Here is a 17993-nt window from a genome sequence, read left to right as displayed (position 1 = left end):
TGTAAGAGTAAAATACTCTCAGTTAAAGTTAATAAGGAGGCATCTCATTTTAGTTTTGATTTGTGTTTCCCTGATGATGAGTGATATTGAGCATCTTTTCATGTGTCTGTTAGCCATCTGGATGTATTCTTTGGAAAAATGTCTATTCATGTCATCTGCTTATTTTTTAACTGGATTATTTGAAATTTGGATGTTGAGTTTGATGAGTTCTTTATAGATTTTGGATACTAACCCCCTATCATATATGCAATTTGCAAATATCTTCTCTCATTCCAAAGGTTGTCTTTTTATTTCATTGATTGTTTCCTACACTGTGCAGAAGCTTCTTGAAGAAGTCCTAATAGTTCATTTTTACTTTGCTTCCCTGGCCTCTGGAGACATGTCGAGTAAGAACTTGGTCCAGCCAATGTCAAAGAGGTTGCTGCCTCTGTTCTCCTCTAGAATTTAGATGGTTTCCTGTCTTACATTTAGGTCTTTCATCCATTTTGAATTTATTTTTGTGCATGGTGTAAGAAATGTGGTCCATTTTCATTCTTCTGCACGCTGCTGTCCAGTTTTCCCAACACCATTTGTTGAAGAGACTGTCTTTGTTTCCCATTGGATACTCTTTCCTGCTTTGTTGAGATTGGCTGACCATATAGTTATGGGTCCATTTCTGGGTTTTCTATTATGTTCCATTGATCTATGTGTCTGTTTTTGTGCCAGGACCATGTTATCCTGAAGACTACAGCTTTGTAATATAGCTTGAAGTCCAGAATTGTGATGCCTCCAGCTTTGCTTTTCTTTTTCAGGATTGTTTTGGCTATTCAGGATCATTTGTGGTTCCATACAAATTTTAGGATTGTTTGTGCTAGCTCTGTAAAAAATGCTGGTGGTATTTTGATAGGGGTTGCATTAAATGTATAGATTGCTTTGGGTAGTATTGACATTTCGACAATATTTGCTCTTCCAATCCATGAACATCCCATGGGATGTCTTCCCATTTCCTTGTGTCATCTTCAAGTTCTTTCATAAGCGGTCTACAGTTTTCAGAGTACAGATATTTTACCTCTTTTTATTCCTAGGTATCTTATGGTTTTCAGTGTAATTGAAAATGTGATTGATTCCTTGATTTCTCTTTCTGCTGCTTCATTATTGGTATATAGATATGCAACAGATTTCTTGTATCCTGTGACTTTGCTCAATTTGTGTTTCAGTTCTAGCAATTTTTTGGTGGAGTCTTTCTGATATTAAGGAGAGCACTTGTTGTGATGGACACTGGGTATTATATGTAAGTGGTAAATCACTAAATTCTACTCCTGAAACTAGAATTACACTATATGTTAACTGACTAGAATTTAAATAAAAACTTGAAACATTAAATAGAATAAATTAAATAAGAATAAAGTTAATGAGGAAATCTATTAGGGAATTTAGAATAAATTTAGAATAAAGAAGAATTAGAATTTAGAATTTAGAATTTAGAATTTAGAATTTAGAATAAAGAAGAAGAAATGTTTGGGCAGGTGAAACTAAAAACCCCAGGATGTTAGGAGTTTCAAGGCAGATGAGCATTGATGAAGGTAAGGGACTCAGCTTGTTTAGCCTATTTTGAGTAGATGATATTAGAAGTAGGAAAGTGAGTAGGAAAAGGAAACCTTGAATGGTTTGGACAATATTCAGATAACTTCATTTTTAGAGATGTTAATTCTGAAGAAACGATGACAGGCAAATTCTCCAGCTGCATCCAAAAAGAGACATCATCAGTGTGGCCATCGGTAATCGGGCCATGTACAAAGAAGTGTGCCATCATGCAAAGGCCAAAAGCATTAATGTGCTAAGTGGATCACTATATTTACAGCTTGTGGTGAGATTCACAATACAATTATCCAGCTATGAACATTTGTAAAATGAAAAGAATGGTGCTTAAAAATCAAGTTTAAGCACCTTTCCACAGGACATGGATGGATGGTACTATTTTTCACCTAAAACAATGTGGTTTACTGAGAAATGAATAGATAACTTCTTTTTCCATGACCAAAATTGGAAAGTTAAAATGGACGAATAGATGGAAAAAAAGAGTCTGGACAACAGAGTATTATACACTATAAGTGAGGAGGACAAAGAGAGGGAAGGGAGGCCATCCAATATCCTGGGATAGGAAAGGCAGCAAAGGAAGCATCCCCATGTATACCTCCCAGTGCATGAGGCATACAGAAGAAATGAAAGAGACAAAGGAGAATGAGAAAACACAAACACAGTTATGAGGTTCTGTGACAAGGGTAGCAAACCCTAAGGATGATGGAAATATCATGCTAGCACACTTGGTGAGGGAGTCGGCAGTCCCTCTTGAAATGAGGATGGAGGCCCTGTGAGACAATGATCAACTCATGTATCAACTGATGGTATCAATAAGGACTAAGCAGCTTCAGAAAATGAAAGACCAAGAGCATGAGGACAGATAGTAAATGGAATAAAACAGTTGTAGCCTTGTAGTCTTGCAAGTTATTATCAACCCTTAAGAAGGATATTAATCGTAGACTCTAATATATAGTATACTGCTCTCTTGGAGATATTCATGATTCATTGTCTGTAATTTAATGATTTATTAAATGTAGTCATTTTTTTTAAATTTAATAAGAATTCCTCTTTCAGTTATTCCCAAATAAAAGGTGCAGGGCCCTGTATTTTCTAGTGACTGCTATATCCCCAGCACCTAGCACAAATTCAGACTATAGGGAACAATAAATATTTTTGAAGTAATAAATGAGTAGGTGAGTAAATGACTAAACTCAGTCCCAAATTTACTATGGCACAGAAGTCATGTAAGAGAACTTCTTGGATTCAAGTAGACTCTAATGAACATCTTGTCTTCACAATAGAGTCAAAGTAGGAGATAAACCATCCCACCTCAGCTTCTACCAACATGGTAAAAGTCTGTCTCTGACAGTTACAGATTCAAGTACAATTCTCTCTTAAAATGTTTGCTGCTGAAGAGAGAAGTAGGACAGTGATTTAAAATGGTAGTAGTTTGGAGATATGTTTTGAAAAATTATCATTCAACATTGTCCTATGTACCTGGTGAAATGTAAAACTCTGCAACACATTAAAATGCTTTCAATGTGTACTTTCAATAGGTACTAAATAATTTAATTTAAAATAATTAAACATGTTAATAAATGTATAGGTTTATAACCAGTGTTAGAAACCATTGCCCCTATCCTCCTCACAAGGTACATTTTCTGTGAGCAGAAAAATAATTATTTGCTATTATGTAGCATGTAAGATTTAACTAACTCTACTACACTGTCTAAAAGATACTAGATGAATAGTGACCACATACATTTCAGTGATGGTGTATGGTAATAAACTGATATTACTTTCACATCAATCATTTTGTCTCTTCTAACATATTTTTCTAAACCCCTGTATTTTCTTTTTCTCAACTACATGCCCAAAATACAGTCCTTAATATTAATAGACACTTATTTTTTATTGAATATTCTATAAGGGCTCTTAATGTACTAGAGTTTTTGGCTCTCCATTTTGGTTCTTTATACTTAAGCCAGCTGTACAAGGTTCCATTTTTGTACATACAACTACTTTTAGCACAGTAGACTGCCAAATTTCACGGACTTTTTTTTTTCATGCTGCCTGTGCTATATTTATTATTCTCCTCAGAGTTTTCAAATTTAACAAATTCACAGATGCTTTCTCTGTCTAGGCTCATTTATGTAGATTTTTTAACAGTAAATATGTCTACTGACCCACTCAACACTTCTCTTCTTGCAGCTCTGGTAAATTCTTGGTGTTTTAATCATCCCTTCTTCTCCTCAGAAACTTGCCTTAGTATAATCATTTCATTATGTGATGTTTGAAAACTGTTCTTAACCATGATAGCATGGAGGTTAATAGGACTTAGAATATTGTTTGCACAGAATTTTATGATCTCCACACACCCATTTGTTTTTTATTAAAAGACATTTTAACCCCACCCCACCCCCATTGAGGAGAGATCAATACAACTTTATGTTTTATGATCAAGAGTTCTTGGCAGGACACCTCATTGATTTCAGAGACAAATTTGAACATATTCTTGATGATGCTGGAAACTAATATCTTAGCAGTGAAATCTTTTTTTTTTTTTTTTTTTTTTGGACCATGTCCAACGAAATTTCCAGAAAATTTAGTTATTATTTAACAAGAAGAAATAAGCTATATTTTCCTTTGGTAAATTTCATATTCTCCTCCCTACATATCCTAGGCATTTAAATTGTAAGGAAAAAATATAATTAGAAAAAAACTGTTAACTATTCTCTTAAAGTATAGAGATAAGAATGACCTTTAATCTTATTAGTAGCTTGAGTTTTATATGATGATCTAATATCTTTGTTTTAATTCTAAAATTATAGCTTTCCACATCTTTCTGTTGACCTGATGCTTAGGACATTAGAGAATGCCTGTATAATTGAAATATTAGCATTTTTAATGATACTGGATTTGAAAGACTTTATTCTTAGGATCAGTGAGTCACATGGTAAATTCCATTTTAGTTGTTCATGATGATGACACCATTTCTTTATACTACAATTTCCATGTGTGCATGAATGATGTTATTTGATCTGTGTTAAAAAATAAACACTCATTAAATTTCTTGTCAATCTCTAGTCTAGCACAGTTAATTCCACTCAGTAGTTACTGTTGACGATAATAAATTGAGAGAACGAATTAGCCACAGCATTTCTGATGCAAATTTTGCATTTGGTTAAAAACGATAAATGTTGAGGATCTAAGTGCTACTGAGATTATCAATTTCCCTGCATTTGATGAAAGTCTGTTTTGTTTACTTTCTCATGGACTTATATTACCATGTTCTGCCTATCATAACTGATGCTTCTGTAACAGCCACTTTTTTAAAGATCTTCATTCTTTTATATACCTAATCGAGAAGTTATACTGAGATTTAATGACTCTTAATAGACACAATAGACACTTAACTAATGTTATCTCTTTTGCTCTTCTGTTAGCACCCAGAAATTAAACCTACAATACCAATCAGAACTGAAATCTCAGACTGAGAATAGACTGATGAAAAAAAAAATCTGTAATTATAGTTCCAAGAGAAATTACTGGGATAAAGTTAAACGCTGTTTGTCCATGGCTCTCAAAATGCAAATTTTGGTATGAATTTCTATTTTAATAATATATAAGGACATTTCAGTTAACTTCCAAAGAAAATTAAAATGTTGTCAATAATTTCATATATTCTGTTTTCCTTTTATGCCATTGGAGTCCATTTTTCAATACTTGGTAGACATATTTTTTAATGTATTACTATTACAGAGTGAAATCCCATTTGACATACCAGAGATTATGAACCTGCTTTAGTCTAAGGATAATTGTGTTAATTTTTCCCTTAGATTAATTTCTATAAATGGCTTTCCTTCTTTCAAATGGACATTGGATTCTCATAAAACTAAATTATTTTGTGGATTTTAAAATATCATATTTAAAGTATGCAGAATCCATTGGAACAATAGACAAATTCTCTAAAGTTATTCTCTTTAGGGATCGTATTTTTCATAAACATTCTTTTAATAGATATCAGACTGAAATTCAATCTAGAACATATGAACTGAAAACATAGAAGAAATATAGCTAGTTAGTATTTAAAGAGAAGATTAATGGGGAGGAAAAAAGGTATGCCCCTGGCCAAATGAAACAGTGAAATTGTTTTATTTTAAACTCATAGATGAATGATTCATATAAAATACTGCACATGTAAAAATAAAGAATTTTAGAAGAGTTATCAAACAATAATTTAAGCATAATATGGTGTCATACTTGGCAATATGGAAAATAAAGTAGACTATACTTGCCCTAAAAATATTCAACACAGACCATACTAAAAATGATCAACGTAGCCATAATACTGATTAAAAAGGATGGTTTTATTTTGTACGCTTCGTTAAAAGTAAAACTATGGAGAAAATATAGAGGCTTAAGAGCAACCAAGTTAGAAACTAGAATTGTTCATCTGTAAACTGACCAGAACTTTACCAGAATACCTGGTAAAAGAATAGTAAGAGACAGATCTAAATGACACTAAACAATCAGAATAGTATTTAGTTTAGAATTGGACATATTAGCTATATACTAATGATGGCAATATGGCAAAACTGATTTCACAGCCACAGAATTTTATTCTGACAGCACAAAACACATAAATCTCTAATTGGATTATTTAATAATATGCATTATCATTTAAATTTATTTTTACACATTAAAAAATATTCTACATTTAATGTAATCCCTACCAAATACCACCAGCATTCTTCACAGAACTAGAAAAAATAATCCTAAAACTTGTATGGAACCACAATAGACCCCAAATAGCCAAAGCAACCTTAAAAAAGAAAAGAAGGCATCACAATTCCAGACTTCAAGTTATATTAAAAGCTGTACTAATTAAAACAGTATGGTACTGGCACAAAATAGACATGTAGGTCAATAGAACCGAATAGAAAACCCAGAAATGAACTCACAACTATTATGGTCAATTAATCTTCAACAAAGCAGTAAAGAATATCCAATGGGCTAAAGAAAGTCTTTTCAGCAAATGGTTTTGGGAACACTGGACAGCAACATGCAGAGGAATAAAAGTGGACCACCTTCTTACACTGGATACAAACATAAATTCAAAATGGATGACAGACCTAAGTGTGAGACCAGAAACCATAAAAGTTCTAGAAGAGCACACAGACAGTAACTTCTTTGACATCAGTCATAGCAATTTCTTTCCAGATACGTAACCTAAAGCAAGGGAAACAAAAGAAAAAATAAACTATTGGGACTACAGTAAAATAAAAATTTTCTGCACAGTGAAGGAAATGATCAACAAAACTAAAAGACAACCTATGGATTAAGAGAAGATATTTGCAAAGGACATGTCTGGTAAGGGGTTAGTATCTAAAATATATAAAGAACTTATGAAAGTCAACCACCAAAAAATAAGTAATCTGATCGAAAATAGGCAGAAGATAGGAATAGACATTTTTACAAAGAAGACATACAAATGACCAACAGACCCATGAAAAGATGCTGAACATCACTCATCATCAGGGAAATGTAAATAAAAAAGACAATGATATATCACCTCACACCTGTCAGAATGGCTAAAATCAACAATACAAGAAACAACAGGTGTTGGGGAGGATGTGGAGAAAGGGAACCCTCTTGCAATATTGATGAGACTGAGAACCGGTAAAGCCACTCTGGCAAACAGTATGAAGTTTCCTCAAAAAGTTAAAAATAGAACTACCCCAGGATCCAGTAATTACACTAGTAGGTATTTACCCAAAAAATACAAAAATACTAATTCAAAGGAAAATATGATCTCCCAATGTTTATAGCAGCATTATCTACAATAGCTAAATTATGGAAACATCTCAAGTGTCCATCAACTGATGACTAGATAAGGAAGAGGTGATATATGTATCTGATGGAATATTATTCAGCCATAAAAAAAAGAATGAAATCTTGCCATTTGCAACAACACGGATGGAGTAAGAGAGTATTATGCTAAGTGAAATAAGTCAGTCAGAGAAAGACAAATACGATAGGATTTCACCCAGATGTATACTTTAAGAAACAAAACAAATGAGCAAAGGGCAAGAAAAGAGAGAGAGGGCAAACCAAGAAACAGACTCTTAACTATAGAGAACAAACTGATGGTTACCTGAATGGAGGTGGGTGAGGGGATGGGTTAAAGAGGTGATGGGGATTAATGGGTGCACTTGTGATGAGCACTGGGTGTTGTATGGAGGTGTTAAATCACTATATTGTACATCTAAAATTAATATTATATTGTATGTTCACTAACTGCAATTTAAATAAAAACTTTAAAAAGTAGTTATTCTAATTGATATAATTCACAATAATTACATCAGAATCTCAAAACAATTCACTGTTTACTTACAGCTTCTGAAGAACTTAGAACAGTACCTAGTATACAATAAGCTATACATGTTTTATTAATGCTATATATTATGTTGTATTATATAAATATTTATAAGCACTCTATATATTATTGCTATTCATTCTCAAAGACGTTTTAAAATTTATATAACCCTTAAATGGTAGCTGTAGATATGAAATCAACTGCTCTTACTAGGGAAAATTTAAAAATCAATGCCTTCAGTTAAAATTCAGAGGGTTATAAAAGTGAATAGAGAGTTCAGTTTTATATAATGCATATACAGAGTGCCTAATCTACATATAATTTATACAAATGTTTCCACAGTTGGAGACTTAACTCCTGAGAAGTTTTAAAGGATATTCTGTGTAGGCAGGAAACATTTACCATGATTCCAAATGTTTCCGAGAAGCTTTTTTTTTTTTTTTTTTTTTAATGTTACTCACAGGGGTGGGTTGGGACTAGTCTGACCTCCATTGCCCACAGAGTCCCATGTCTTTGGCAGAATTCTCAATGATAGAAGGGGATGACTTGGTTTCTTTCCAAAGAGCACTAAATGAATAGGCTGCTTTCCTTCTGATTTTACAGATGATAAGTCCTTTAGAATGTCCTTAACAATTGGGCTTCTTTGGAAATAAGTGAATTTCAGAATTTAGCATCTTCTAACACTAGCTGAGGCCTCCTGTGCTCTTACACAAGAGAACAGACCCCTCAGGAGTGACACAGCTCCTTTCCCAGCTACAAATGGTGCCATAGAAACCAGAACAGCTTTGAGAATGTAACCACTGGGTTGCTGTGTTTAGATTAGTGGCAGTATTAACCATCAATCCTATTTAATCTTTGGGCTGTCCTCAGTGATTGGTGGAAATTATAAAGCATGTGTCGGGATGCTTCTGTTTCAGTGTTGGGGGCATAGGGACCCTAGCATGAGAGCCTGATCAGGAACATTCAGGGCAATTAGGCCATCTAAAAGCATAAAATATCATGAAGACTTCAGTTTTTCCATTTCATTTTCTTTTAAAATGGAATTTATTTTCATCTGGTCCATTATTTAAAAAGTCTAATGACTTAGCGGATATATATTTTTAATGTTTTATTTACTTTTGAGAGAGAGTGTGTGAGCAGGATAGGGGCAGAGAGGAAGACAGAAGATCCAAAGCAAGTTCTGTGCTGACAGCAGCAAGACCAATGTGGGGCTTGAATTTGCAGACTGTGAGATCATGACCTGAGCTGAAGTTGGACACTCAACTGACTGAACCACCCAGGTGCCCGTCACTTAGCTGATGTTTTTTAATAAAAAATAAACTTTACCATATTTATAAGATAATTGAGCTTCAACAAGTTATTTTTATTTCTGAATGTCTGTTTTCCCCTTCGTAAAATAGTGATATTAATAACAATACCTGCCCCCATAGAATTGTTGAAGGAATTAAATGAGGTAATACACAGAACAGTACATTTTCTGAAACACAATATATCCTCCGTAAGTGCAATAATGATGATGATCATCAATTTTTCTCAAAGAGCATTTACTAGTAATAGTAAAACAATAATTTACATGTATCAAATGCTGACAATACACCAGACACTTTTCCAAGTATCTTGTAAGATTATTAAATTTCATTTTTTTAATTCATTCAACCTACTTATCCAGTGCCTAATTCGTGCAGGTTATGTTCTAAGTGCCATATAAACAGACAAAAACACACCCTATAGTGATATTTTTACTTTACAGGACTGAATATAGAACCTTAACAAATACTTGGACTTTTAATGTGTTAATGACATGGGGAAGCCGAAAGCAGGGTATATGGAAGGTTTATCGGAATTTCTGTCACGGAGGGCAGTCTAGAGAGGCTGTCTCTGAGAAAGTGGTATTTATGGAAAGACTTGGAGGAAATGAGGAGTAAACACAGGGATGCTGAGGAGGAATGCTCCCGGCAAAGGGGGCGGAGTGTTCAAATCCCTGAAGGAGGAGTAGCCTCGGCATGCTTGGTGAAGCACCAGGGAGGCCAAGGTGGCTGGCCTTGCAGGGTCAAGGTGGAAGCAAGGGAGGATGCTACCCAGAATCTCAGAGGGGGGCTTGGCCCTGCGGGCACCCTGACTTCATACTCAGTCGCACGAACTGTGAGACAATGAATTTCTATTTTTGTCAGCCATTCATTCTGTGGCACTGTTACAGCCGTCCTGGGGAGCTGCCACACTCCGTGCTCCGTGTTCTGACTTCCGAGAGAAATACAGAAGGGTAAACTATACTACTCCAATACTTTCAGAGTGCCCTCTTTACAATAAGAAAGCAGATTTCTTCTCTTAAGCAAAGGTGTGGACAACAAAACATATCTTGAGTGACGTGATGAATTATCAAATGTAACTACAGCAGCTAAGGCTTGAGTGTTTAAGTTTTTGTTTTTTTGTTTTTTGTGGGTTTTTTTGGCTGACATCTATTGAGTTTACTGCACAACACACACCATGTTATGTTCATTAGCCTGTACTGCTGTCAGAGCAATTCTATGAGTTAAGGGCCATTTATAGCTCTCCATTTTTTCAAAGGAGAGGTAGAGTGACTTTGGAAGTTTGGTGGCAGTTTGAACCTAGACCATCTGACCTCTCACTGCTGTGCATAACCTATGCTCCCTGCTGCATTCTGTCTCAGAACCACTACTGCATCGGCTACATTTTTAAAAAGACAATGCGGTTTCTTTAGTTATTAATTTAAAACTTTGTCACCTTGTTTTCCTGAGCCTTTTGTTTGTTTGCTACTGGTCTTTAATTTCTTTGCCTGTAGTTTGCTTTCAGTTCCATCAGCTACTTTGATGTCTGTTTAATATTGAATTAGCATTCCAGCAATCTCTCTGCCAGCACTAAATTGGCTCATTTTCTCTTCAACAGTTCGGTACACTGACCATGCACAGCAGCCTGTGTGATTTGCTAAATTGAGTCACTTGTGCTGTTATTTATGCTTACTATGAACTATTATTTACATGGCAAGCTGTAATCTTGATTTATAATGATAACATTAATTGACTGCATTTGACTGTGCACCTTAACTCTACATAATTTGCCTATAAATTTTCAGAATTTTGTGTTGTTTAGCATGGGAGGCTCATGACCATTTTTGCAAGGCTGCCCTATCGATGTTGTTCTCGCTAATTGGCTGGAGGTGGTGTAGAGCTTAACCTTAGAGAAAGGTTTACGGTTTTCTGCCAGAACAAAATTCCCCTTTATCCCACCTTAGCAATGTTTTCCTCTCCTACTGCTTTCTAAATCACAAGGCCATGAGACCACTGGTTTCCACCTGTGACCAGATAAATTCACCATTCAGTCACAAACATCAATTCCCATGAAAATCCAACTGAAGCTAATAGAAAAGGCAGAGATCAGTAGGAAGTTACAATGGCTTTTCCATTAAGCTCTCTGCATCTGTTGGTTTTAATAACTGGCATTACCTACTTTAGTCTCCACACCAGTGTTCTGCACCTAGGCTTTGTGTCAGAACCACCTGTGGAATTTTTTAAATGGTACGTGGGGTGAAAAACTTTTTATTTCATTGTCTTTCTCAGGCGGTGGAGGGGGCAGGGAAGGATGCTGGCAAATCTGTTTGTAAATCACAGCACATCTAATGTACCGCCCAATTGAGAAGTTTCTCTCTCCACGGTCAGAAGGTAAATGAGGAACAGGATGCGAAAATACACTGTCAGAGCCCCACTCCATTCTGGGAAACTGGTGAACAGACCATATTTAGAGAGGTTCCAAGTCTGGTTTGAATCACTTTGGGTCACTTATCCTTTCTCACTCTGCCGTTTCCGTAAGACACACCTTTGTGTTTAACCTCAAATGACTTAGTAAAATAGCTCAGGGAGGAAAGGGAACCAATAATGCTGAAGGCAAAATGAGAAGCCCACAGTTTCATGAAGTCAATGGTTCACCTATAGAGTTAATTGGGAACAACCTCACTTTCTTCACCAACTGCCTCTCTGGGCCCTCCCAAAGGCCTGGTCACCACAGGGCAATTTCTCTTCTTTGTCCTAATCTGGAGATGGCAATAAATAGGTACTGTTATGCTTTCAAGATAAACTGCATTCCACTTAAAATATTTAATATCCCCAGTAATACTTCACACACATTGTAGATCAATTCATTTGTCTATTATCTGGTTTTGAACAGAAGATAAAATAATCACTTTGTAGAGTAAAAATAAACAAAATGCAAGTCTATCTAATGTTACAATTATTCCAATTTGATGACCTGCCCCCTGTGCAGCTTTACGCATTGATAATATGTGGTGCTTTGCTATGAGTGACAGAGCCCTGGTATCTAAAAAGCAGAACTGTTAGCAAATTAATGGATTGGAAGATTCAAGGAAGTAAATATGATAATTCTCCCCAAATTCATATAGGTTTGAAGCAATTTCTGTCAAGATCAGAACATAGATTTTGGTAGACATAAAGACGTTTATTATTATTTTTACATGCAAGGGCATGGGACCTCAAAAAAGAAGAATAGGGGCACCTGGATGGCTCCGTTAGTCAAGTGTCCAACTCCTGATTTTGGCTTAGGTCATGATCCCAGGGTCATGGGTTCAAGCTCTTCATCGGGCTCCATGCTGAGCATGGAGCCTGCATGAGATTCTCTTGTCTCTGTCTCTGCCCCTGCCCTGCTCTCTCTCTTTCTCTAAAATAAAGTTAATTTAAAAAATAAAATACACATAAAAAGTAAAGTGGAAGGAATCACTCCACCCAATTTTAATATTTACTATATAGTAAGCATAATTAAGACACTGGTATTACTGGCAGAATAGATATATAGAATTTGTCTGATTTAATTTTTCTATCTACAACCAAGGAAAGAATATCCTGTTCTTTGAATAGCTTCGTTTTGGCATTTGTGACCAGCATGGTTTAGGAGTGATGCATGGACAAAAATGTTCAGCCATTAGGACCTATTATATCATTCAGTAAACTTCCTTTTTTTTTTTAATTTTTTTAAGTTTATTTATTGACTTTGAAAGAATGAGCAAGCTGAGGAGGGGCAGAGTGAAGGAGAGAGAGAGTCCCAAGCAGGTTCCACACTGCCAGAGTGAAGCCATATGCAGGGTTCAAACCCACGAGAACATGACCTGAGCCAAAATCAAGAGTCAGAGGCTTAATGGACTGAACCACCCAGGCACCCCAGTAACCTTTCTTTTTCTTTCAGCATTTTAAATATTCAAGTGATTGTTTCAATATGACAGTACTTTTCTACCTATATGTAATTGTTACTAATTGTTATTCTTTGATGATGTACATATAATTGTAACAAATTACAGAAATATACTTTTTTAAATTTAATTTTAGGGGCGCCTGGGAGGCTCAGTGGGTTGAGTGCTCAACTTTGGCTCAGGTCATGATCTCACTGTTCGTAGGTTCAAACCCCACGTTGGTCTCTGTGCTGACAGCTCAGAGCCTGGAGCCTGCTTCAGAATCTGTGTCTCCCTCTCTCTCTGCCCCTCCCCCACTCACGCTCGCTCGCTCTCTCAAAAATAAATAAACATTAAAAAACATTTTTAATAATAATAAAATTTGAAGACAAAATTTGAAACTCATTGTCCATATTTAATTTGAAATTATAATGGGGAATGTGGAAAATTCTATTACATGAAGCCACAAATGTAATTTTATAAATTTCTCCCTTGGTAAAATTTGCCAATATATATTTCAGTTAATAAAATCCTAAATTGAGGGCGCCTGGGTAGCTCAGCTGTTAAGCATGTGACTTTGGCTCAGGTCATGATCTCATGGTTCGTGAGTTCGAGTACCACATCAGGTGAGCTAGTCCCTTGCTTTAGGTGAGCCCCACTTCCCACTTGTCTCTCTCTCTCTATCCCTCCCGAGATTCCTTCTTTTTTTCTCTCTCTCTCTGCCCCATGCTCACTTGCACTCTAAATAAATAAATAAATAAATAAATAAATTCCTAGATTGACAAGTTTCAAATGTTTATCTTGCCCCACTCTCTCTACTCCAAAAAGAGATGAGACCACTTATCTTAGGTCAAAATAATCTGTGAATTTAACCAAGTATGATCACCTCTCCATCCTGTATTTTTTCTATTTTGCTTAACTGCTACAAGTTAGATTTTGGATAAAAGAACAATTCTGATCCTGTTTTTTAACCTTCGTTTTTGAAATTGTGTGATATGGCCACTCTGCAAGCCAACTGCATGGAAAAGTTTCTTCAGTGCAGATTTCCAGGACCCACTTCAGACCTACTGAATCCAAATCTCTGCATGTCGGCCCCAAATCTGTGTTTTTAAAAGTTCTCCATATGATTCTTAACCTGCCATAAATTTTTAGTCTTACTCCACAGAATGTTTTTCTCTAGACTCCAAAATATTTTCTTCTCTGTAGACTCTATAGCACATATTAGTAAAATTATGCATCCTAAAATCACTTTGACAATCACTATTGTTATTTCCTTTCCTTTGTTGAAACAGTGGTTCATTTGTAACACCCACATGCATTTATTTTGACAAAAATCATACCATGAACATGAGATGAATTAGACATGATTTCATCTGCAAATGCCCATTTGCTTTTATTATTCATTTGTATTAATTCAATCCAGACCAACCTATTTTCCTAAAATAACATGAGAAGCATTAAACCCAGAGAAAGCAGTGAAAGAACTGAGATTATTTTGCTTGAAGCCTCGTCTGCTATAAAGCAGGCACAATGTATCTATGTTAGGAGATCCACGTTCTACTCCTTTCTCACCAAGCATTTCATTTTCCCCTGTGATCTTCAGTTTTTGTGCAGATTTATTATTATACAGATACTTAACAGAGGAAGTAGAATTCTTAGAAGCATAAGGCTTTCATGGCCACTCCATACATTGTGCCTTGTGCGCGCGCGCGCATACACACACACACACACACACACACACACACACACACACACACACACACACAGACACACACTTAAATACAGGCTCAACAATAACCCATTAGTCTCCAACTTTAAAGGACAGGATATCAACAAATTGGTGTGAAACTGCGGCAGATTTTCATAGCTATGCTCTGAAATGGTGTAGCAATAGGCAGGATTATTTTACAATTGGATTAAAAAATTTATTATTTAAAGATCAGTGACCCTGCCCTCCCAGATACTATGCCACCTCCTGTGGCACAGACTCAGTCCTTCCACAATTGGTCATGATCTTGATGCCTCTTTTTAAACTTGTTTCTTTCAATATTTACTTCTCCACTCTGCGTTTTCAGTGTTTCCCTCCATTAAAATCATTCCTGCATTCAAATATGCCCTGCTATACTTCTATATTAAATAATAATAATAATAATAATAATAATAATAAGTAAAAACCCCTCTCTGACAAACCTTACATCTAACATATAAAACCCTTCTGCTTTTCTTCATGTAAGTTTCTCAAAAAAGCCATTTAGGATGACTGTTTTCATTTAATCCAATTTCCTTTCACTCCAAAATGTACTCCAATCTGGCTTCTACTCAAATTGCTACAAGAAAACTGCTCCCTCATCAGTCCTTAATGGCTAATGGATTTAAATGACCCCACATTTTAATCTCTAGCCATGAACCTGCTAACAAGATGCAAATTTATGTATGCACCTACCCAACTGACACATTCACCAGAACGCTTCCCGATGATAAACTTTTATGTTCCAAAATTTACTTTTTGCTCTTTTCGATCAGATTTTGCTTAATTTCTTGCTTTGTTTTTTCTCGTTTTTTTTTTAAATGGCACCTCCATGATGCAGATACTCAAAATAGATATTTTTAAATCATTCTTGTCACTTCTCTCATTCTCTGCTCTTGCTCAGTCTGTTCTCATTCTCTGTAATTCTTGACTTGTAGTTGTTTGCATTTCTATTGGCATCACTAACTCACGACACTATCATTTTTTACTACAATAGACTCCTGTTTTGTGTGCTTGCTTTATTCTTGCCCTCAAATATGTCATTATTCATAAATTTCAAAATGCTATTTTGCAACTGGACACTTAATCATGTTATCACCCTACTAAAAACAAAATTCAATGGCATTCAATGAGTTATTCCAGGAAGTAAAACTGACCCTATAGGATCTTGGTTTGAATACCTCCCCAACTTAATCTCTAGACATTTTCTCCTTAACTCACTGTGTCAGTAACACTGTCCTCCTTCCAATTCCTTGAATTTACTGACTTCCTACACCAGGCATTCGCACATGCTATCAATTCTATGAAATGTCCTTCACTTGTCTACAATTTCGTCAAAGTCCAGATCTTAATTTAAATTCCATGTCCTCAGACTCTGCCTTAATTCTCTTAAACTTATAAAATGTGCTTCTTTGGGATAGGTGATTTTTCAAAAAAAAAATGTGCTCTTGTATTCATTTCTTTATTTTCAGTTTGTGTTTCCTACTAAAGTGTAAGTTTCATGAGAGCATACCTTGTATTTTTTTAACACGTATACCTGACACTTGTCATAGAACGTGGAAATATAAGGTATTCAATAATTATTTGTTGAATAAATGGATTAAATGATAAACAACTGTGAAAACTTTACTTCTTTCTTTCAAGATCTCAAACTAGCATATGATGATGCATCTATGACATGTGTTACATGATATAAAGCCAAATAATATACAACATTTAGGGATTCTGAATTTGTTTTAGCAAATTAATGTAACCTCATTATAAATTGCTTGGAGCTATCCATTTACAAAATAATGCTACAAATGTGTAAAATGAAAGCACTGAAAAATGATTCCAATTTTAGAAAAGAACATTTTGAATGAGAACATTAACATTTGCAAAAACATTTATTTTCAATTTTTAGCAAGATGACTAAATGGCAATATGTGCTTTTGCTTTCTGCACGAAGGTGTAGCTGGTTGATTTTACGTATATGCTGGAGTATATTACATACTAAAACAACATGTTGAATCCAATTGCTCTCATTTCTCAATTTCAGCCCAGGATGTGTTGTAATAGAGTCACGATCTGCTTAATGACACTATGACTTCTGCTTAATATGAGTTATAAATTTTCATTCTGGCATCTGTGTAAGGTGGTGCACCCTACCTGGTAAGTGACAATTCTCTAAGGACAAAATGATTAAAAGGATTTTTCAAGGTGCCAAGTTCAAGGGTTGGCTTTCACGGGCATCTGATTCCAATTCACATACTCTGGTCCACTAAGCCGTTCTGCCTTTTCTTATAAGGATCACTGAAACCATATATACTTAAGTCCTGAACTCAAGTGAAACGTCGTAAGGACTTTTCTGGGCTTTATACGTTAACCTTTCTATGTTTTCAAGCTTAAATTATCAACCTTGGTTTTCTCTGTCAAAAGAGGCCAAGTGAGCACTTGTGAAGCTTTACAATTTTTTTTTTTTTTTTTTTTTTTGGTGGATAACAAGAAGCCCAGTGGCAGGGAGAATTTTGGAGATTTTTTATTAGGTCTTTGTTATTCAAACAAGCCCTCTACTAAATAGAAATTTCAGGAATTTGGCATAACTTGGAAGCCTAGCTATCTTGAAGGTATGAAATCAGGAAGCCAAATTAAAAGTTAAGAATTTACAAAAGCCTGTTAATGATTGTCTTCATATCTTAGAAGAATATAGGGTGCCTCCTGTAAAATTGGAAGCATATTACCTTTCATGATCTTTCCTATTTCTTCTTTCTTGGGTGTCTGTGGTTTATTCCCTATCCAGCAAAAAGGGGGCTGAGAGAGAAAGATTGCTTAAAGCAAAAAGGGGACTAAGTGAGAAAGATTGCTTACTAAAGACCTATGTCAATTACTTACAAGGGTGGTTGGAAATCTGCATTGTCTCTTTCTAATTTCATTCTACTTGCATGGATTTGATGTACAGCCAAGAAAAAAATATTTTCTCAATTGTGGCAGATTTGATCATGGATTGACAAAGTGATGTCTGTTATGTAACAGGAATAGAAGCATTATTTGACCAACTAACAAACTAAAAGCGCTCTATTGGTATTTTGAGATTCATCTACAATCAAATGCCCCGCTTATTAATAATGAAGTATTTT

General features: G+C 35.3%; 1 long non-coding RNA gene across 1 annotated transcript in view; it reads left to right on the top strand.

Moving 5' to 3' along the window:
* The first annotated feature begins 1490 nt into the window (after positions 1 to 1490).
* The window catches only part of LOC122219102, a 38977-nt gene continuing 22474 nt past the window's right edge, over positions 1491 to 17993 (top strand). Inside the window, exon 1 of the long non-coding RNA XR_006202262.1 lies at positions 1491 to 1562. This is a non-coding gene — a long non-coding RNA (uncharacterized LOC122219102). The remainder of the gene's footprint in view (positions 1563 to 17993) is intronic.

The sequence above is a fragment of the Panthera leo genome, chromosome B2, assembly GCF_018350215.1.
Source record: "Panthera leo isolate Ple1 chromosome B2, P.leo_Ple1_pat1.1, whole genome shotgun sequence".
Taxonomy (NCBI): Eukaryota; Metazoa; Chordata; class Mammalia; order Carnivora; family Felidae; genus Panthera; species Panthera leo.
This window is presented reverse-complemented; position numbering and strand designations above follow the sequence as displayed.